The 23,093-nt window shown below is 37.2% G+C and overlaps 1 protein-coding gene across 2 annotated transcripts in view; it reads right to left on the bottom strand.

The window, feature by feature from the left end:
- ngfb (nerve growth factor b (beta polypeptide)) overlaps window positions 1-23,093 on the bottom strand; it is a 38,503-nt gene that overhangs the window by 4,754 nt on the left and 10,656 nt on the right. Inside the window, exon 2 of one of the 2 annotated variants that reach the window (XM_088640056.1) lies at window positions 341-464. The exons of the other annotated variant lie outside the window; for it this stretch is intronic. The gene's annotated coding sequence lies outside the window, so the exon portion shown is untranslated. The remainder of the gene's footprint in view (window positions 1-340; window positions 465-23,093) is intronic. 2 annotated transcript variants of the gene reach the window in all.

Here is a 23,093-nt window from a genome sequence, read left to right as displayed (position 1 = left end):
GTATTCAATCCTTGTGTTGTGGAAGCTCTAAGTTTACATAGGTGAAAAACAATTGCCCTAATGAGGACACAATTACCTTTCACTTGGCCTCCACCTGTGAATCATGAAAATAACATATTTTTATGTTATTATATATATTTTCAGATTTTCTGGATAAAAACCCCACAGTTAAGGGAACATTATTTAGGTTGTGAATCTGAAGGACAGCTCTGAAAATGAAGACTAAAGAATGTATTTTTTACTTTTATTAGTATTCCTTTTTAGCCCTGCCATCCATGGGGAAAGTCATTTTGTAGTTTCATTTAAAACTGCAACCCATGATGATAAAGTTGCCTCTCACCTGTGCACTGTCTGCAGGTGAACTGTGGCCCGTTGGGCTCCTAGAGTGAGCATCCAGGGCAGGCAAGACCCCAGCTGCCTGCCATCCGGACTGCTCTCACCTCACTGTTGCCCTCTGCTGTCACCTGTGGAACAATAGAAATGTCACTGACAGCAGGGCTTGGGCCACACCGCAATCCTGAAGCAAGAGAGAGCTGCACACACAGACACCCTCCTACTAATATAAATGCAGCTAAAATAATACCAATATACAGCATATAAGAAGGGAATGGACTGACACCACTAATTGTAGACCTATGATCTTAAAGAGCGTATATGGTAAAGTATTTTATTGGTAATTTTAGACTTACATCTGCTCAATAGTGTGTTATTATCGGGGATAGTCAGTATGGTTCCTGTTTCTGAATTTATTTGAAGAAGCCAACAAAAATGTACTGTAGGTCAATATAAGGTAATTTAGATAGTATTCAGAAGTGGGCATGTACAGTAAATGGGCAATTAAATTGAATCTTACTACTGTAACATTTTACAGGTCAGACACAATTGTGACATAGGAGGCACAGGAAAAGAAAGAATGCGATGGGAAAAGACTCTCAGTAATTGGGGAATCTACAGAAGCAAGAAAAACAGCAAATAAAGTACATGAGGCAACAGATTATGCTTAAACTGTTTAATGTATTGAACACCTGTGACTTGTTCATTTTCTTCCCCTACATTTTTAATTTAACAACATCCCTTTGATGCAAATGCATACAGTAGTTAGGTCTGTCACTTATTTCTTTGTTCATTACTGTACTATAGTGTATATCACTAGTACAGATAACAAAAGTTTATGTTTTCAAAAAAGGATGTTTGCTTTACTGTTATTTACCTTATTTTATTTATTTGCTGTGTCTATGAGAATATTTTTGCTGTAACCCATTTATTTTTTGTTCTAGGCTGCAGCAAGGTTGACAACAGAGTGCCTTAGGTTGTTAAAGAACACAAAATACAGAGGTCTATCCAGACAGCTCCCACAACACTGCTTCAACTTGTGGTGGATGGTCAAGGCCGCAGGTCCAGGACACCCTGACCATAGACACTGTAGACATACCAGTCACATCACCTTCAATCAATAACGCCAAGCTACACCCAAAAATAGAGGAATAATCATTGCCGGAGACAAATGTGAATCTTGAAACACTCCAACTGAATCTTGAAATCAAATGTTTTCTCTGGCATCTTACCTAAACCAAGCTGTTCAAACAAATACAAACTGTCAGCACAACATATGGCTGAGAACACAATGTTCAGAAGAAGGCCACTGGAAATCCCTCAACAGCAAAGGCTATCTACAGTAAGAGGACATAATTGACTGAACAAGAAGGGAACCAGTCAGCTAAAGGTAAGGATCCACAAAGGAATTCTAAAATATTTAAACCAGAATGGAAGAGGAAGAGGCTTAAGAAACAATTAATCATCAAAATGAGAACCTCAATAAGTGAATCAATAAATATTAGTATAAGGTGAAAGAAAAAGGTTTATAAACCATGTTCAAAAACAAGATCCACTCAAGATCCACTCAAGAAGACAAAAGTATTATGAGTGGTAAGCATGGTTAAAAAGGATCTTAGAGAGAGATAGAAAGGTCAAACATATAGATATTTGAAGTAATAGAATATTAAAAAACAAAATTAAAAGATTAAGTATCTCATAGGTAAAGACCATAAATTGTAAATAGTGTAATATAATACACTCAGTTTATAAATGAAATAATAGACATAGGCTCAGTTTTAGGAAAGACAAAACTCTATATTAAATAATATTAACATAGACAAAGAAGACATATTACAGATACTAGACATATTACAGATACTAGAAGCACTTAAGATAGATCTCCATGGCTTGAAGTATTCAGTAAGGAACAAATTGTTTTTCATAGTCAATTAACAAAACTCCCAGAGATACCCGCTGCCTGAAAAAATTATGAACCACGTTATCTTACTTTTATCATGTGTAAGGTTATAGAAACAATAATGTAAATGGAACTAAACCATCATATCAGTATTAGGATTATTGTATTTGAGCATTCAATAAAAGAGGATGAGGGAGGAGAGGAGTGTGTGTAACAGTATCTATTTAATTGCATTGTATTAATTTTATATAACATGTTATATGACAAAAATAACTTGTGTATATGTTTAACATATACCTGTATGCTTTATATAACAATATATTTTGTTTTACCACAGAGATATAAGACCAGATCTACATACAAAGCACTCAGCGTCCCAATCTTCTATACCTCTTTGAAAACACAGGAATTTTAGTTCTTTAGTTCTGCAGTGAATTGGGACTTTTATTTTGGATTTGTGTTTAGGGATAGCCAAATAAAATATCAAATAAAGATCTCTTGGTGAAACGAAATTGTTCAGAGTATGGGATCAGATAAGACTGAAATAAGTGCCTTAGCTGAGCCAGGGGTGGAGGCTTTGAAAAAATATTTTGGACGAATTCTGAATGGGGAAGAGAGCTAGACTAGTCCACGACTATAATCAAAACACATTTTCTCTTTGAAATGATCAACACTCTCTTAATCACAAGAACCATTTCATAATTGAAAACCTCTGGCAGAAAAAATAAGGGGAAAATCACAGACTGCAATTTAAGGACCAGCAACGAAGACACACACAATACGATTCTAAGGTATAGTCAACAAGGATTTTGAATTAGTAGGATTTGCTTAACAAACATGTTAGCACTTTGAGATCTTCGAACAGGCAACAGCAGCAATGGCTACAAATAGATTATATTGTAACGACTACGCCCCTGCACATAACAAGCAATTTGGCCCCTGGGCTGAGGAAGGTCTTCTTTAGCTCAGCCAGCAAGACCCATCTTGAGTGATGCTGGAGACCCAGGTTCACACCCATGTAATGGAGGGACGAACTGGAGTGGGAGTGGTGAGGGCACATGCCTGAGAACCAAAATCATTGGTGTTAGAAGTAGGATGGGATTGCCCTTCGCTGAGGATGGCGAATTAAGCAGGGGAGAGTGTAATGAATACGCCCCTGTGCATAACAGGGATCTTGGCCACCTGGCCTGAGGAAGGTCTTCTTCAGCTCAGCTGGCAAAATCCCTGTTGAGTGACACCGGAGACCCGGGTTCAAGCCCATGTGGTGGAGAGATGAACTGGGGAAGAGCAGCAAGGGCACAAGCTGTAGAGCCTGAATCTGTTACAATATAATATAGTAGATTTTGATTTTCAGAAAAGTTTTTCTAAAGTTCCTCTCAAATGATTAACTGTCAAATTGCAGCAGTAGCTATTCAAGGTAATGCACATACTTGGAATACGGTACAAGACAGAGATTATACAGGGGCTAGGGTAGCTTAAAACTAATAAATCGGCTGATGCTAAAGAAATGAGGGATGTTATTGGTGAATTCATATAAGGAAAAATAAGATATTTAAATTTTCACTCAGACTGGAATGCTAATAGCCATGCTCTCTCATTTCTGTTCGCGCTAATTCACAACTTCTTCTTCAGACTTGAGGATTGCTCAAATCTTCGTACAATTAAATAAAGCTCCCCATTTCCCCCACTTAAACCTCTAGGGCAGATGTAGCTAAGTAAAAGTGAGAGTAAGGAAGTTAAAATGATTTTGAAACCCTGCCTGGACATATTTCCATTTTTCTCACTTTTTTCAACCTTAACATTGTGGACAGCAGCAGAGAGCGGATGCATATACTCGCATTAGTTAAGATAATTAAGGCAACACAAGATATTGACCACAAGGATTATGTGGAGTTCATTCATTGTGATGAATTCAAAATAAATCAATCTCTCAACTTCACAAAATACATCCTGAAATGTATTTATTATAATCATATGTTTGTTTGAAGTAAAATTAATACTTTAACTTTATTATTAATGTGAGACCGTAGAATTTAACTCCAAAGTCTTTTTCCTAACTCTTTCCAGTAAGCCGTGGTCCACCAGGATCTATAGCAAAAGAACAGAAAAAGAATTTGAGTTTTATAGAACATTCAGGTTTCAGGTTCCATGAACCTGACAAACTACAGATGAAGCACTCAATACAAAGAGCTTCAGAATTCCAGTGTTTACAGGAAGCTTATACATTCTGAAGAGGCAAAAAAAATATTCGAAGAGCTCTAAAATTAAACAAAAAGACGCACAGGGGAGCTTATGAAGAGAAATCACCACTGTAAAGAGACAGATATAGAACAGATAGTCAAGTTTGAAACGAAGGAAAGTGTGTGTGTTGGAGTTGGGGGGGCTGTTATTAAATCACTTGGAGATATCAATGTATTTTACCGCCAGGTCCCTGACTTTTGTCAGAGACTCATGGGAGAGCACGTAGGCAGCAGGCCAGCTTGACAGAGCTGGAAAGCCTGTCAGTGAGGCCATTGAAATGGGAGACTAAATAACTGAAACACCAAAAAGCTTAATTGTTTTTAAATAAACAATAGGGCTCAAATGCCCACTTCCAAACAAATATTGGGAGTCCAAACAGCCTTAGGTTTTAAAGCAGTTGTTTTTGAATTTGAAAAATACAGATGCTCCAGAAAGTACTGTTCCTTAATATTAAACTATATAAACAATGTATTAATTATAGTCTATTATGACAGCTGGATTAAATACTTGTAATTAGACCAAGTTTCTTTCACTACAGTTTCCTAGTTCCTTGTTGACCATTCTTTTATGAAGCATTCTTAAAGCTTGTTGACTTTATTGTAGTAGAAAGGCTCTTCTAGTTGGCAGAATACAACAGCCCTGGGCCACTGAGTAGTTTCATTGTGTAATTAGCTCTAGGAGATTGTTTACTTTATAATTTAAAACTTATTTAAAAAACAGAGTCATAAGAACAAAGCAGTAACTTTCAACTTAATGGAGGTTGGAAAGCAATAACTCTGCAGCTGCAACCAAAGAATGCTTAATCTACAGTATATTGTAAATAGAAGATAATTTGCAATTTATCTTAGATCCAATGACCCTCACTGTAGCCCTTTATCACAAGAGACATGACAGAAGATTCTTAATTACACAGTAGATCACGTTTCGAGGACATTCCATTTCTCTGAATATCTGCTTTTATTAATTGATGCCATTTAAAACCTTTTCCACTTCTTATCATTTACTTTCATCATATACTTTCTTATCATATTTGCTTTCTGAAGGCTCCGTTTATCAAATCATTCCTACCAGAAGGCTGAAAAAATTTAGATGGCACTTTTTTTGCTATTAAGCTTCTTATCTATATACAACTCTACAGATATACTGTATGTTAGAGCCTTGATATGTTTTTAGGTTTATAAATCCTGACCCAGAACTTATTTCTGTATATTGTTTTGTGCTGTGTTACACTCTGTTATCAGCATGTGGATTCTAGGGGTGTAATACTATTACAGCATGGTGTTGACGATTTCTCTGTGGAATTGCATTCCAGTTATCTCCTGGAACAGCTTGTAAATTGCACAAAGCACGGATATTTTTCCACAATATGTTTAATTTAAAAAGTGGTAACACTGTGTGTGACGGGACATCTTACAGGAAATAACGATACTATTTATGGAACTTCAGCTTCTCTGTGGATACGAGAAGACACACTTGCAAGGAGTTGATGAAGTATGAAGTGAAAGATAATCCATCCATCTAGTTTGTATCCAATTCAGTGTCAAGGGACAGCATAGCAGGGAAATCATAGTACCTGGAGTAAACTCACACAAACAAAGGGAGAGCATATGAACTCCACACAGAGAGTATCCCAGGACCAGAATTGAACCCAGGGCAACAGTACTCTGAGGTAGCATAGCTAACCACTGTGCCATATAAATGTGTACATATAAAGCCTACATCAGTGCAAGCAAATACACTCAGAGAAGTCACAAACTCCTCCAAGCATCAGCTGGAAGTTAGAGAAAGTTGTTCTATTACAGCTTAATAGCCCTTCATTACAAATACATCCTATTAAATAATATAGTGTTTAAAACAATTCTAAAGGGAACAAAAACAGCCTTCAATGTTGACATTTATTACTGATTAACCTTTTTAATCAAAAGGAACATTTTTAAATATTGTATTAATTAAAGTTTTTAGTCTTAGAAATCATTATATTTCTTAACCTTACACCCTGTTTCACAATCTCACCATCACAACCCTCTACACAGTGGTTGATGCCATCACTTCAGGGACTGCAATTATAAAAGTAGTCAAAGACATTGCCCGAAGGTTAGTATGGATAATATTGTTTTTTTCCCTCTGTCTTCATGCTGTTAATGAAGGCTTTAAAATATTTTTTATAGCTAATTTCATTTGAGGCCAATTCCAAAGCAACACATCTCTTCAAACAAATAAAGTATAATTTCCTTTTTAAGCAATCTGATTAGAAATGAATAAGTAATAATCATCTACATAAGACATGCACGATTCAAAGCAAGGAGGTGTTTATTGACTTAGAATTGCATCAGCTCCTGAGGAGGTCAGTTGTCTTTATTTACATACCTGAGAGATGAGTCTGTTCCTTTTGTTAATCCACCAGCAGAAGTAAATTGTAAAGTGCTTAATCATTAAAGGATATGTCTGATTTGTTTCTAGTTTAAATAAGCACTCTTAAATTGATTATGTGCAAGGGTGTGTATTTCTCTACCTTTCCATCCCAGTTTACAATTCATCTTAGTCTGGAATGAGACAGGGACTTGTTTCATGGCCATTAATACACTTGGGATTATCATCAAACGTGTTAGTTCAATGTTGTGCCTTAGCTTAAAAAATGTTAGAATGAACTAGCTTGTGTTTTTGAGGTTTTTTTAAAGGCAGTAGTTCTTAGAGTCTTTTGTTTATTACCATGCAACTGCCAAGCAAGGGCTCCTTACACAGAGCCTACAAAGAAGCCCACAGTTTTCAAGCCTGGAAATATACAAAGTCTGGTTTAATTCTGGGCTTTCTGGATTTTTCAGAGTTGTTTAATTGAGATGCACACATTCAAAGTCAATAGCCCCAAAACATCATGCTGCCATATTAAGATTTTTTTCACATATGCATATTGCACATATTCTATAACATATTACTCACAGTTATATTTTAGATTAAAAGAAAAAAAATGTCCATTGAGTTGGACATGCAGGCATTATTAAGCATTATTAAACATTATCTCCCATTGAAAGAGAAAGGGTTGCTTATTATAATTTATTAATTTTAATTATTATTAATTATGGTAGCTAATAGAAAGTCAAGTTGAGCAGACATACATGGAAATAACAATCACATCAAAATGAAGGTTTTGACCTTCCATTTGCTCTACAGACTTAATGGAGGAATATCTCTGTGATCTGTGCCCCTAGTTCATGTCCTAGTGTTTATCTACTACTCCAAACACACCTTTTCTCATCAGAAACATATCCAAGAACAATGAAATGATGTCGCAAGCAAAGCTTTGAGAGTACACTTACTGTTACTCCATCTAATGTTTCTGTTAAATCTCAGGGTGTCTGTGTATCATAAGAATGTAAGAAAGTCTACAAATGAGAGGAAGATGCTCAGCACATTTAGCCTGTTTGGTAGTTGATAGTTAATATTAATTATGCTGAATGTCCTCTTCATCCTGATTAATTAACTACGAAACAGGCTAAATGCGCTGGATATACTCTTGATATTCCATTCTTCTGATGAGATGAGGATCCAATCCAGTCATTTCTTAAAAGAAAAAGGGTATCCGCATTAACAACACAGCTGGCTAACTTGTTCCATACTCCTTGTATAATGTCTGTGTAATGTAGGGGTCCATGTGTTTTTTCCATTCTCCTTATTTCTATGCGACTTTGATTTTGTCTAAATTCACACTGCATTCTCAGTTGATCTCTTTTTCTTTATGAGACCTCCATTGTGGAACTCTTTCCTTTATTTGGTGGTGTGTTTAGCCATGAGGCACTGGCACAGGTGATGGGAATGAAAGATGAAGTCAACAATAGTTTGCTTGAGAACACACTAGAATCTAAGACCACTTCTCTATATTAAGCTAATAGCAAGATAATATTTCCTGAGGGCAAATTATGATACAGTAACAGAAGACATACACTTATACAGTATGCAATCCAAGATGATAGATGGGACACAAAACTTTGGTATACTGGTTAAAGCATCTTTCTTAAGGTGTGAGAAATATCCCTCCCCATATAGCAAAATGTCTTGCCCATCATTGTAGGAGAAAATGATGCAAATTCCTAAAACTGACCATAATGTGCCTTGTGAAAGGCACATAGAAACACAGATCTCTTTTTGAATAAACTAGAGGAATGCATTTCATACCTGAAACAATAGCATCTTATATGAATTTGGTTTCTGAAATGAAAAACAAAAGTTAAATTAAAAAAAAAGGTTAATCTTTTTTTTTATTTTGGATTTCCTCCAGGCAATGCCTAGGGCCAAAATATTTCTCACAATACACAGGAATCATGGCCAGAAGAGGGCAACATAGTCTGTATGTTCATTTTCATGAGGAAGATTGGCTGATGAAGGGTATTGATGTAATGAGTAAGGTGCTCTCCATGCATATTGCCTAAAAACCTTTTTGCCCTTTCAGAATTCCTTCAAATAATTGAATTCATGTTAAAGATTAGCATGCAGTACCATGAATATAATGGTTTTGATTTTGCCCAAATGTATTTTTTTCATTACAGTGGACTGAATATTATTTTAGAAAAAAAAACCATACGTTTTTTGTAACAAGAACACCTGTATTATATTGAGCAAACATGTTTTTTCTGTTGAGACTTTTTTTCCGTTATCTGGGTTGATCAATAGAGGTTTAAAAGTTACGGTTACTGGTAAAGGTTACGGGCCAGCAGTGTACATACAGTATATGGCCAATGTTGAAAGCAATACAAGCTATATATCAAGCAAAGCATTTTTACACCAGGTGACAAATGTCATGTCATGCAGTCAGGTTGCCTTCAGGTTGTCTAGACATGACATTGATTCATCACTAAAGAAGACTTGGCTCCAATGCTGGAGGGTCCACCTGAGGTCACCCCACTCTCAATCTCTTCATTCATTGAGTATCGGTCAGCTCTGGCCTGCACGCAGCGCATATTTAGCCACCCTCACAATTGTACACCTGATGATGCTGTTACAGTGGAACTGGCGATGTTAAAATGATTGTGGATATGGAGATTGTGATCTATCGTTGATAGACTGGATTTGGCTGTAACATCCTGACAGGATAAAAACCTGCAAGGCTGGGAACACATCAGACAGTAACAGTGTGCTGACTAAGCCAGTGTATGAATGACCTAGTTTTCCACTAATTTTCTCTTGATAAGCTTGGCATATTGCTGTAGATTTCTTTCTTGATTTTCACCAGAATTAAGTCCTCACCTTGTGCCCAATCAGCTCTCTCTCTAATGAGTGCATTGAATGCTTATATAACAGTCACTTGATTGGATCAAGGTAAATCATGAATAACGAGCAAATAAGAATAATGATAATATATTAAATCAATAGCAATATTTCTATTACTTATTTTTCTAAAAGCAAACATGCACGGAGTGATAAGCCTTTTTGAATGTTCAATTTTTTTTTTTCTCGACAGCTGTGATGCTGCAGCATACAGGAAAATTGCTAAAAAATGAGAACAGGTTTGGAAATTACACATATTGTGTCAAAATCAAGCACATCAGTTCCCTGGCTTCAGAGATTTAATTTCATCATTTCACTGTATTACAGACACATGCGGAAGTATTCAAATGTTTGTGTTGCATATGGGACATATATATACACACACATGCTTGATTAATACTGTCTGAGTCAAGGGGACCAATATTTATATAAAATTCAAAACAGTCTGTCCTGTTAACGCTAGAACTATGCAGCATATGTGAAGTAGAAGATAGGCAACATAAACACTGCATGTTATAAGCATGAGAAAGTACAATACATTCTTGGGCCATAGAAACCTATGATTGACACTAAAAACTTAAAACTTGCTTAACTTGCTTAAAAGAAACATTTAAGTAAAGGTGCAGTGGTATTATTCAAAATACTGGAGCCATGACTACACTGTCCTGTGCCTAAGTTCACGTTATTAAAAGCCACCTTTTAAAGCAGGAGTGCTTTAACCTTACAGTTATACGAGAAGTTTAACTTCTTTTATTCTTTTTTCTTTCTTAGGCCCTGGCATAAAGTTCTTGTTCTCCAGGTGGCTTTTCACTGGTGGCTCCAGTTTCCTTCCATTTTTCTACAGAGATGTTGGCTAGATTAATTGGGGTCTCTTATTTGTTTTAATGTCCCTTTCTTTGTAGTGTGTTTGCCCTGAGATGCACTATCACCCCATGCATGGTGTAGTCTTTCCTTATGACAAATTCAGGCTCCCTTTTGCCTCAGTTCCAAGGTATTCCTGGTAACAGATGGATGGATATTGTATTGTCCTGATGGTCAAAGCATTGTCCTTGTCTACAGAGCTAACTTAGGAAAGGGAATTCCTGTAGACATGGGTACAGTATGTATCAAAATTCTGAACTCATTTAATTTCAAGCACTTCAAACCAACTTCCTTCCAAACGGCAGCCTCTCACTGTAATCACTGGGCTTCAATGCATGTTAAGGAGCACACCGTTTTTGCATTTTGCAGAAATTGAAGATCATTAAGTTTCTTTCTAAAAAATATCCAAAAATAAGTACTTCAGCCATATTTGTAGTTTCATTAATGATTGCTCAGAACAAGCACACAGACCTTTTGTCCTGGGAAATGATGGAATGGGGTAGGCATGTGGTTACTGATCCTAGAAACATTTTTAAAAGTGATAGAAAAAGCTTTTTTCAGAGGGATAAAACAATGTTTACATTTACGGCAAAACTGATGTTTGACCTGGAGCAACTGATGGCAGCTAAAACTCTTTTCATTCCTTTCAGGCAGTAAAGATTAATTTAAGTCATTTGTAAACAATATATTACATTCTCCTTTAAACAATAAAAGTGGAATTACTGTATAACAAATGTTAAAATAGCAATTCAGGAAGAAGGTTAGATCCGAATCTTACACTTGGGAATTCCTTTCAGGTATCTCTATTGCATCCTCCCCACCTCCCTATTTCCATTCTTGAAACAGATCCCTAGCTCAATCCTCACAATAGTGAGGGGGGATTGGGCAACGTATCCAGCCTCAGGTTTGTTCCATTCCTTTAGCTAGGCAAGCCATGCCAAATACTTACACACATTCATGTTTCTCTCTCATTCATTAGAAACTACTGTAATAATAATAACAACAACAACAACAACAACAACAACAATAATAATAATAATAATAATAATAATAATAATAATAATAATAATAACAACAATAGTTGTTAGAAATGTTGATTGCTTCAGAGAAAATCAAAATATTCAAGTTTTGTTGCTGTGACATAAAAGATGACCAAAATTATTTACTGCTATGAGGACAACCCCTGGCTTACTGTGCTACAGACCATTTAGTGTTTATGTGAACTCAGAGGAAATCCACATCGGCAGAATATGGCCAGAACACACAAACTCCATGCAGATACTGTATCACCCCAGGAATTGAGTCCATATTCTTATAACAGCAAGGAGTGGGACATCCTGTCTTCACCACCACTCACTTGAATATAGAACTCCAAAGTCTATGTCTGCCACATGATTATCACTGTCTCTTTCTTTCTCACGCTGGTAAATGCTGAGCTGAGTAAGTCAGTCTCATCCCCATAGTCATCCACTATAGTTTGGTCTAATGCCACTTTCCCATGTGTCTGTTATTCTAGGGATTTAAAAGACACATTTTTTTCTCATTGTTCATTTTTTATATTGAGTTGTTAAGATACAAGCAAGCCTCATTTCCCACTGTCTTATTTTTCTTATCTTCACTTCTTTTAATAGTGTGTTCTATTGCTTCAACTCTTCCTCTCCATGTTATTGTTTAAAACTGAGAGTCCTTCCTTTCTTCTAGTACTTTTTTTCTGAAGACTTCTCTATTGAGTGTTATCTTTGTACTCTGCCTGTTTCCATTGCGATTTTTTTAGTTCCTGCTGTTTTCCTTTTAGGCTTTCCACAGTTGTAGAATGACAACACAGAACACGAAGGAGAAGAACAAGGAGGAGAGTCAAGTCAAGTATGTGTGCCTTATTTCCATTTGCAATCACCACTATTGTCTGGCCTGTTTGCTGTTTTTCACTTACTGTACACTACATTTGATGTCTCTGCACACCCTTCCTCTGTGTCGTGTCCACTCCTCCCTTGCTCATAGACCTGCATGAGCATTTTATATTGTCAGCTCTTTGTGACAGTCTGATATATGTTATTGTCCTCAGTATTCAGGCCACTGATATACTCCCAGAAACCCCAACAAATACTTAATAACAATAACATGTCTGTCTGTCAATTCATTATGTTAATTGTGCAACTTTTCAACATTGTGTGCACAGGGCACATCACGTAACATGCCAGCCACCAGCTTCACACCAAAGTTAGCTCCTTATAGGTACCCTGGACTGGTCTCTCAAATACACCCCCACCTATTGGAGAGTTGTGGGCCTGCTCTTTGCTCTTTGCATCGCCAACACCACACAACATTTTCCCATTCAGAGTTGGACCCCAGTCCTGTAGCTATGTGACCACTGGAATCACAGCAGAGGGTGACTCACCTGAATCTATTGCAATGGTAGCTTTCCATCTTAATAAGATCACTAAGGAGATTGCAAGACAGCAGAAGGCTTTGATACTTCTATTACAACACCAGTGCTGGAGGCTTCACAACCTCTTTCTTTGGAGAAGGACTGTAATAACACTTAGCCCTTTCTTGGGAGGTCTGTGTGGATGTCTTTGAAGTCCTATAGTGCTGTCTCTGACATGAGCCCATCCCTGATGTGCTCCATCTCCTCTTCCAGCCCAAGGACATCTGAGTATTGACAGACAGACATTTGTGCTAAGAGTTCTTTTTCTTTCTTTGAAAGGGACGAAAGAAATGGGACTTTCTAGTTGTGGATGTTGTGGTCGCATAGTTTTGGTCTCAAACCACTACCCCCCTGTCTGTTATTCAGGGAATTCAAAAGAGGCCTTTTGATTCTCCTTGTTCACTTTAACAACTCTTCTGATGCCTCCCTCCTTGGAGGGCCTGTCTAAGGATTGTGTTTGTCCTAAAAACAGTGTTGTCTTGCCGAGTTCTTCCTGAAGAAGACCTTTGTTGCTGGAGCACCAACTGTTAAGGCATTAAAACCATGAGTCTACTTCATACATCCTTGCATTCTATGATTCATGAACACCATATAATTACCAACAGAACTCAGATTCAAAAACCAGTTCTAATTCATATGTGCTTGCAATTAAAAAACATCTCTAAGTTTTGGAACTGGTACCGAAAATTCACTCAACAAGACTACTGAACTGGGACTGACAAATTCTGAAGGACAGTATTGTCAGTGTAACCTTATTCAGTGTTGACCAATCCTTTAGTGCGGACTTGCGCTTCAGGAAACACAATACTGTTTGTAGTACTTGCAATACTTGCTATATACAGTACTTGTCACGGATGTCGGAAAGGACAAACCGTAGAATGGTGGGAGAGCATAAGAGACATTATGTGTAGCGGCGAGACGGGGGTTAGCCCGGGCTCAGCTGTTCAGGAAATGCCGAATAGAAACCTATGCCCTCAGGTAGCAGACGTGGGGCGACCTGGTGCTAGGCAGGTTTCAGGACATTCGAACGTCAATGCTGAGTGAAGGCAAATGAAAGACCCAGAAATATATAGCCCCAGAGAGAGAGACACCGGAAGGACAGCAAAGAACCGGAAACAAGAGACAGGACAGAGTAAGAGTGCCCTCAGGCTGTAGAAGGCGTGACAATACTGATTCCCAGTGTTGCTCCATCATCCCAACCCATTTGGAAACCCGGACATCCTCTCACCTCCGACATAGCATGTTGCCTATTAGCAGCTTTGCATCCTGTCCACCTAAGTGCTGAAGAACATCCATTCTGTCTATGCACTGAAATTCAGTCTGATGCCATGTCCCTTTATGGAGGCTGTGGTCATGATACCTCACATTCTGTGAAAATAGCAGAATCAACTGGACAAACACTCTCTCTTCTCCAATACTTGTCAATGCTTCAGCAGACACAAGATATCATCAGCAAAACATCTATGTCTTATATATAAAGTTGTTATATACTGTAGGCATGGGATCCTTAATTGTTGGCATTCCATGAGAGAGCAAGCCTCTTTTTTACAGGTTAGTCATGAAATAAACAGATCCTTCTGGCTATAAATACATTCATTTTAAAATAATTTGTTAACAGTATCAAAAGACCCAGTAAATGCAAATCAATACATTTTCAAGGAGGTTGGGCTGAAGAGGCTTGCTTGGAAAAAAAAGCACATGGAAACATGTAGGGTCTTGGCAAAGACACGTGTCTGTAGAAAAGTTTGAAAAATTGCTGGAAACGTTGGGCAGCTGTTGCAGCTGAACAGGAATAGGTTGAGGTTGGCATGGTGAGAACACTTGTGAGAAATCAGCACTTTCGGTTTCCTTTTTCAAATCAGCTAGGGTTTCATGGCTTACTGAAATCGTGGAAGTGTTTGGTTTTCTTCCAGCAGACAGAGGAGCCACAGAGAGTAACACAGTAGAGTGAGATTGTGTCTGATGCAACTTATTGACAAATGTAAAACTGGAATGTGTAAGCAAAAAATGTGATATTTAGATGAAGTTTGGCAAACGTGAGCATGATTACATTAGGTTTTCCCCTGAACTATTTTTAGAAGATCCATCAATATTAAGAAATAAAACTATAATTATTGGTTTGGATAATTTTCTTTAACATTGGATGGCAAAGGTTTTCCCACAGGATTTTTGCCTATAATAGTATAGTTCACAAGCATGTGGTGTGATAGCACACTCAGCCGGACGTATGGGCGAAGTCATGTCATGGGCCATATTTCAAGTTGCCTCCTTATTCTACAGATAGTTGGACAGCTTCACCTGCTTTTTCATACTCAAGCCTGTTTTGGTTGGTGTGGCTGGTGTCTTAATTCACTGGTGGCTACCCCTGTCTTATTCTAATTCTGATTCCTTGTCATTCAGATTGTGGGCAATTACTTTACATGCAATAGGAAACTCCTCAGGTTTTCTGGCAGTGTTTAGGTCCATCAATGAAAGAGGAAGAGCTGTGGGCTCAACATATCCATACAACGAAAGGGCATAGACTGTGACCCACTTATTTTGGGTCTCCCTGCCCTCCAGATGGAAATATCCAAATTGATTGTTTGGTTAATGGCTACACTTTTTTCAGTAAACCAGGATTAAAGGAATAACAGTTTCCTCAGTTCCTTTCAGTAGAAATATAGTTAACATACATATCTGACACAAAGTTGATGTTGATAACGTGGTCATGTTAATGAGGCCTTATTGATACTTCAACCTTGCCGCACAGCTATAGCAAATGGTAAAGCAAATGTTTTATTTTAGAGAAAAACATTTATGAAAGGTATTTTGTTGTACAATTGTTCTTTAAGTATCTGTAACTAATATAAGAATGTAACTGTAAATGGTATTATAAAGTAGACCATCCAAAGAAATGTGACACACACAATAATGGAGTAGGCACGCTACAGTTATGTGTTACAGATGTGGTGCTTAGTCACATTTAAACACCAGCAGGAATATAGTTAATCAGAAGCAATCCCCACAGAGGAAGCTGAAGGACCTTTTGAGCAATTTTTGGCAGCAGTTGGTCATTAATCTTGGGTAATTTATGACGTGAAAGAAAAGGGCATTCCTGTGAATAAATGCTACCAAAAGATTAGAAAAGGCACTTGGGATTTTAGGTCTTTTATTGTTGCAATGCATTTTGCTTTCTTTACATGACATTTATTTTCAGCCTCCTGCTCCTGACCATTTGCAGTTCAACCTAATCACCAGCTGGCCAAACAGAGCCCTAGACTCTCTGAGACATTGGAGATCAGGCCACTTACTTCATTCAGAGCTGCCTTCCTTCATTTTTACTATTTAAACTGATACAGTACAACACTGTGCTGCTCCCTTTTGTACTAATCTTTTGCTAAAGGATTTCCACCGCAATGTACTCTGTACCCCTCTCAAAATGAGGATTTCTTTCCACAGCTCATGAATTACACAATTTGAACTCAGGATAGCTTTAGGGCTCAGCAATCATGTGGTCTTGGTATACTTTTTTAGGTGTTGTTTTCTTTCATGGTCTTACAGTCAACTGAAGCCTTGAGGTGCTTGCTTTTATTTAAGGATGTTCTAACCTTATGAAGAAAATATATATTTTTTAAAATTATTTGGAGAAAAAGAAAAGAAGCACTCATATTTCTTTTTCTCCAAATAATTTTTCAGCTTTTACCTATAAGCTTTAAATGTATACCTCCTGAATGTTTTTTTTAAATAGTTTGAGAGTTTCTGTAGAAAAAGAATTAGTTAATACTCCATAAAAGCACATAAATAAGTGTCAAGCTAGAGCTATAACTTTTGTAAATTCTGTTCATGCCCCATACATATCACGTATAAACATGGAAAATGGATGTGAAATTTCAAAAACACTATAAACATTTATCCTCATAAATTTTAGCAAAGGCAGTTTTATTAGAAGCCAATGACAGTGTTTATTATTTCTGAGCATCATGTCACCTTTTATTGGAAAATCCTGGCAATGCAGGGAATTCTGGGAAAATGGCTAGGACAGTTTTTTTTATTGAATAGATCCAGAGACAGAAATAAAAAAAAAAAACGTTTAGCCTTTGTACTTCTATTCATGACAGCCATCCTAAAGTATTTATGGAAGTGTTCTTTATTTCTTTCTTGTAACATTATTGGGATCAGCTGTAAAATATACAGGGTTAGATATTGGGAAATGGTGGTTTGAACTACAGTCCAGTAAGCCTTATGATTAATTAAACCACATATAGCTGACTGCCACATGTACCTGTCATGATCGCAACCCCTCGTCTTAAGGGTGCTCCAGCCCTCCCTTGTTTGTTTCAACTCCCGCACCTGTTCCCTGTTCCAGCCCCTTTTCAGTTCCCCCTTAAAGCCAGATGCTGACACTAATCTGGGCTCTGCATTGGTTTCCGCACCAAGCGAGTCCGGGACCTGGATGTGCCTGGCCCCATTAAGGTTTTAGTTTCTCTTCCTGTTCCCCCCGCCGGTCCCGACCCGGTTCTGGTTTTAATCGTCTGTCATGGATGGAACGCCTGGCTTTGGACTTTTGCCCTGTTTTGGATTTCCCTTGTTGACTCATCTCTGGATTGTTTGCCTCGGCCACACCTCCCCCAACCACCAGCACTCCATGGACACGCCCCCCTGTTTTCATTCCCGTCTCCCGTCTCTTCACTATCCCTGGATCGTGTCATCTGCATTGGGTCCGGAAAGAACTCTCCCCTGACCGTACCGGCATCACAATTTTGTCCAGAATCAATGGGCAGCTTTACAAACTCTTCATCATATCAATAGTCAAACTATCTGCATTTATTTGAAAAGTAATCTACCGACTTCATAGCAGGTGAAGGCTATGAAGGCTGGCTATTCTCCTGATTTTGACCAAATCTAGTCCAATTTATCTCTTTTTTATTATTTTGTAAAGATAGAACTGCTTTTCCATTATTTCTTTCTGAAACACGTTTGTCTTGCCACGTTTTCAAGCTCGGAAATCCCCCAGAAAGGCTGACCATATAGTATCTTTCATTACTGCCTGTCATAATTTAACAGTATGGAACAGTGAAGAATTGCCTGGTACTTGGAAAAAGATATGTGTTTCATTTACGCTTACTCAGTCTTGAGCTACTTAGTTTTTAAATTGCCGTGTTTGTTTGGAAAGGAATAGAAATACCACTCTGATTTCACAGTGGTTCTATCCCAAGTTGTGTAGACTAATGGACACATGCACTACTGGTACACCAAAAGAATACCAGGCTATAAGATTCTTTAAATAACGTCCATTGCACTATCACAAATTAAAATAAGCACAGCAGAGTTTCGGATATTTATATTAACTCTCATTGTGCCATTTTGGTCATTCTGGTCATTCACCATCCCTTCATAACATTTGACAGAAGAAAATGAACCTCATATTTCTCATTTACTCCTGTATATATTCATGCACACATTACAACAGATGTTCAAATTTATAATACATCCTACAACACTATACACAACTGTCTTTGGTGCTTCTAGATGTTTGACATTGGATATATTCTAAGATAAGATACTAAGCCTTTTTGGTGGAGTACATCATGGTTGTATGATAACAGAGATGACTAATCTTCCTGGATGCAAATAAACTCCATTTAGGGTATTCATCTGCCCTTTTCTATCATTTCATATTGCATTACCAATTCACCCTTTCTTGCTATCAGATGTTAAATTACTGTGCCCTTTTAAAATGTCTCCCATTGGCCTTCAGGATCATTGACTCAAAACATGTATTCAGAGCTCAAACTGCCTAGTAATCTTTCAGAGACGAGTATGAGATCGTCTGTGACTCCAAACCTTTAGTCTTAAGCCACAGCCACAGGAGGATCAGGGAAATACTGAAGCAGGGATGTGGAAGAAAATGGGAAGCAGCGTTTTTAGGCTATTTCTATTTTTCCTAGATTGACAGAGGACTTAATGCGATCTGCACATGGTCACGCCCAGGAAGGAATGGCAATCCTTACCCTAACCTTAAACTTATTCTGGCACATCAAGGGTCACACACATGGACACTTTATAGACACCAATTAACCTATCCAGCATGTCTTTGCGAGGTGGCAAAAAACTGGAGAATACAGGGAAAATATGCAAATTCCATACAGAAGGCATCCCAAGCCAGATCTGTGAGGCAGCGGTCCTATCCACTCAGCCAACATGCTGTCCATGATTTAATATTTTACTTATTCAAAATAAATGTATAAAAAACATATTCTGTCTCCTTTAGGGCTTCCATACATGATCGGCTAAGTAACTCAGATTTCCCATAACAGCCATACCCCCTAGAATATTCATTATAAGAAGAAAAATAATAAGAAAAAAATCCCCCAGATTATTAATTAATCACCCCAAGTATTTGGTGATTATTTATCAAGACATTGTATTATAAAAAGCTGACACCCTAAATGCTCTGATCATAATTAAGCAACATATTTATAAACTGAACTTTTTTCATGTGAGCACTGTGCACAAGTAAAGTCTGGAAAGTGTGGAATTTAAAGTAATCTGTGATACTCTATAAGACATCTGTCCCAATGGTTGCAGGAGGCAGAAGACTTCCCTGAACCTCAAGGGACTGTCATGTCATGTAACATGCAATGAAACAGCAGAAGATTTTTTCTTTTTCTTATGAGGGAATTTTGTGAAGATTGCACAAAATCATTATTTTAAAATCATGATTATGGCCTTTCATTCTATCCACATTTATTTAGCATATCTTTATTTATTCAATAAATTAATTCCTCCCTGACAGTCTTTTTATGTACAAAACAAACAGTTGGATTTTGTGTTGAACATACAGTATGTAGGCTAAATGCTCCCACGAAAAGTACTAGCCATTTGGATTTGCTGCAAGAAGACATATACTGTAGCTATTGCCATTACACAAGTCTCATTTGAAGCAACAAGATTTTTGAAGATTTGCTTACAGATTTCTGTTCTGTTCTATAGGAGCTACAGTATGATTGCTATGCCAGATTTTTTTGTATACTTCCTGATAAATCTGATAATCCTTGTGTGAACTTTGATGACATTACCGCACTCCTACAGAATGAGCTTTCAAGATTCAATTCTTCTGCTGTGACAACCTGCAATTAGTTACGGTACAAATGATAAGCTTGAAAGGTCGCAATATTAGTGTAATGTTTTCTGTCTAGGTGTGTAATCAAACTGGTTTCATTTGATTTGTGAGTAAATGAATCTGCTTTGTAAGACCCTAAAGTAATTTGCTGAATTTCAAGCCACAACACATAAAGTAACATGACAAATCAAGCATGAACATCAAGAAGGTTTCTATGATAAATCAGGGAAAAAGAGAAAAGGAAAAGTTCGTAAAAAACTTTCTAAATTGTGGATCATTAAGAAATGGAATGTGAGTCGTACCGTCCAGACACTACCCAGATCTAGGCCATTCTTACGTAAGGTATGCCACTGTGAAGGCGACTATGACTTTAAAAGATCGACAAAGTATATGTTGTATAACCTGGTGCCTACCCACAGATGTCTTGTATGTTTGAGCAGTGAGAAAGAAACCATTATTGAAAAGGTTGCAACAAAGCATGTAAATGATACTGCAGATGTGGTAGGAGGTTTTGTGGTTACACAAGACACAAGACCGGGCCTTTTTTTCTACATGCAAAGTGGTATGTTTTTCATTGCTGCTGATCAAAAATACGTACTGTACCTTTGTGTATGGTAAAGTCCATCATTAAAAAGTGACACTACACAAATCAGGCTGCCATTCCAATTGAGCTATATGAGCAAGTGGCAAGAAAGAAGCCATTACTTAAAAAGAGTTTACAACAAATCATGTAAATGATACTGCAGACATGTGGCAGAAGGTTTTGTGGTCGGACAAGCCAGCAATTTAAATTTTTTGGGCTAAATGCAGTGTTATTTTTGGTGCAGGACCAAAATTGTGCTACAGGGATGTTTTTCATCAGTATAGACTGGGAAGATTGCTGCAATTGAGAGGAAAATTGATGGTGTAAAATATCGAAGAATCCTAGAGGAAACCTACTTTAGTCAAATAACACTCTAAAACCTAGACAAAATTTCAGATTTCAGCAGGCAATGACCTGAAGCCAAAGCCACACTAAAGTGGTGGATTTCAGTGTCTCATGACCTCGAGTAAAGAAAATGGGCAAAAATGATACCACACCATTGTACAAAATGATTGGGACCTATCCAAAGAGACTCAGAGCAGTAATTGCTGTCAAAAAAGTTTCCACCAAGGAGGCTGAATACTTTTACAATTAGTAAATTCATTTCAGAACATTTTAATCCTCATATTTGTTTTATTTTACAACTTCATTCCCATATAAGTGTTCAGTTGGATCATCACAGCTTTAAATAAAAAGCTGATTTTAATGTTTACTGTATATATGTATAATTTGTAATTCTTCAAAATGTGACAAAATTGGTAGGGGATGAAAATGTTTGCAAGGCACCTTACTGCTCTGGTCTGCAATGCATGCTTATAATGTCCCCCGGGGGATATCTGTTTGACTTAAGCAGTAAATCAAAGGGATTAGCTTCCTCTATTTATCTTTTTTATTGCACTAAATACTTACAGTACATATTACATATAAGCATCATGCAAACACGTATCAGTCTGGACCTGACACAATTTCACTTGCCCAAACAAAACCTGAGCAAACACATTTTTTTCATATCTCATACTTGCACTGTTATTTAATGCAATGTGTGATAAATAGAATCCATTATTTGTTCTTCAGAAACAAAAATCAAATGAACCAGACAACAGAGAAGCCAAACTGAACCTGCTTTAAAGAAATGGAAATTGAGAAAATATAACAGCTGTGTTAGTGAACCTGTGAAAAACCAGTACCTCCAGTTGTAATATGTGAGAAATGTCTGACAACAAGGCAAAGAGACAGCAGCTTGCAGAATATTCAAGAAACCTGATGACTTTGACAAATCAGTGAAAAGAAGAGAGACTTCTTGCTAAACAAAAGGCTGGCAAAACTAGGTTAATGAGGAAAAACACTCAAAAGATGCTACAATTTTACTAATCACAAACACAAAAAGCAACATACAACTGCAGGACATTTATTGATAGCAGGGTAAATGATGTTTGCCATAAAGTCATAAACAGAAGAACGTACTGTAATGTAACAGCATCAGATGATACAGTTCAAAGCAGATTGGTAATAGAGCTGCTTGATGGATATATTAGTTAAAAAAAGATCCAATATCTGCAGTAATAGAAGAATTTTAGCTTTGCAATCCACTACTGATATACTGTGTACTGTACAACAACAATGATACTTTAAGTGAATGCGTAATTTGCGATGAGCCGCCACCTGGTCTGGAGCAGTGTTACGGTATGTGCTCATTGAATGCCGTGGTATTGACAGGGAAACACAATGGGATTGCAAACAAAATTACAGGTGTAACACTTTTTGCAAATGCCATGTTTTGCAAGCTGCACAGAGTAAACACTAATCATGAAAACATTCTAGACGTGCAGATATGGATGGTACACGATGAGACCATAAAAATGGTAAAAAAACACCTATTATACATGTATTTTATTGTCAAAGTATACAAAAGAATCAGTGTAGTTGACAGTGATTCATTTTTTAATTTTTATTTCCTTGATCAATTCAAATGAACTACTTGTAGAATATTTTTGTCTATTCAGATTAACTAGAAGCATATTATGGTTGTTTCCATCAGGTAGAGAAAATGATTTAAGAATCTCAGAAAGGTTACAAGTGAGAGGTTGTTACTTTCATCCAGCCATTCCTTGAAAAATCTGTTAAGATAACAACATATTTGAGCAGCTTAAGACTCCTGCTAATGTAATAGAATAGAATGTGCTTCCGATTTTCACTTCTAAAAGCTCTTCACTATTATTCTATTTCCCTGGGACCTTATTCATTGCTGATCTGAACTTGTATTAAATGTGTGCTCTCCTCATAAATCTCCTGTTAATCTGTCTTTATAAGCTTTTACAGTACCTGTATGTGTGTAACATGTAATGTGTGTTATAATCTACAAATTAATCTACTAATCTTTATTGCTTCC

This window comes from Lepisosteus platostomus, chromosome 7, assembly GCF_059453375.1.
Source record: "Lepisosteus platostomus isolate fLepPlt1 chromosome 7, fLepPlt1.hap1, whole genome shotgun sequence".
NCBI lineage: Eukaryota > Metazoa > Chordata > Actinopteri > Semionotiformes > Lepisosteidae > Lepisosteus > Lepisosteus platostomus.
Note: the sequence above shows the minus strand (reverse complement) of the source record. Positions and strands in the feature narration are given on the sequence as shown.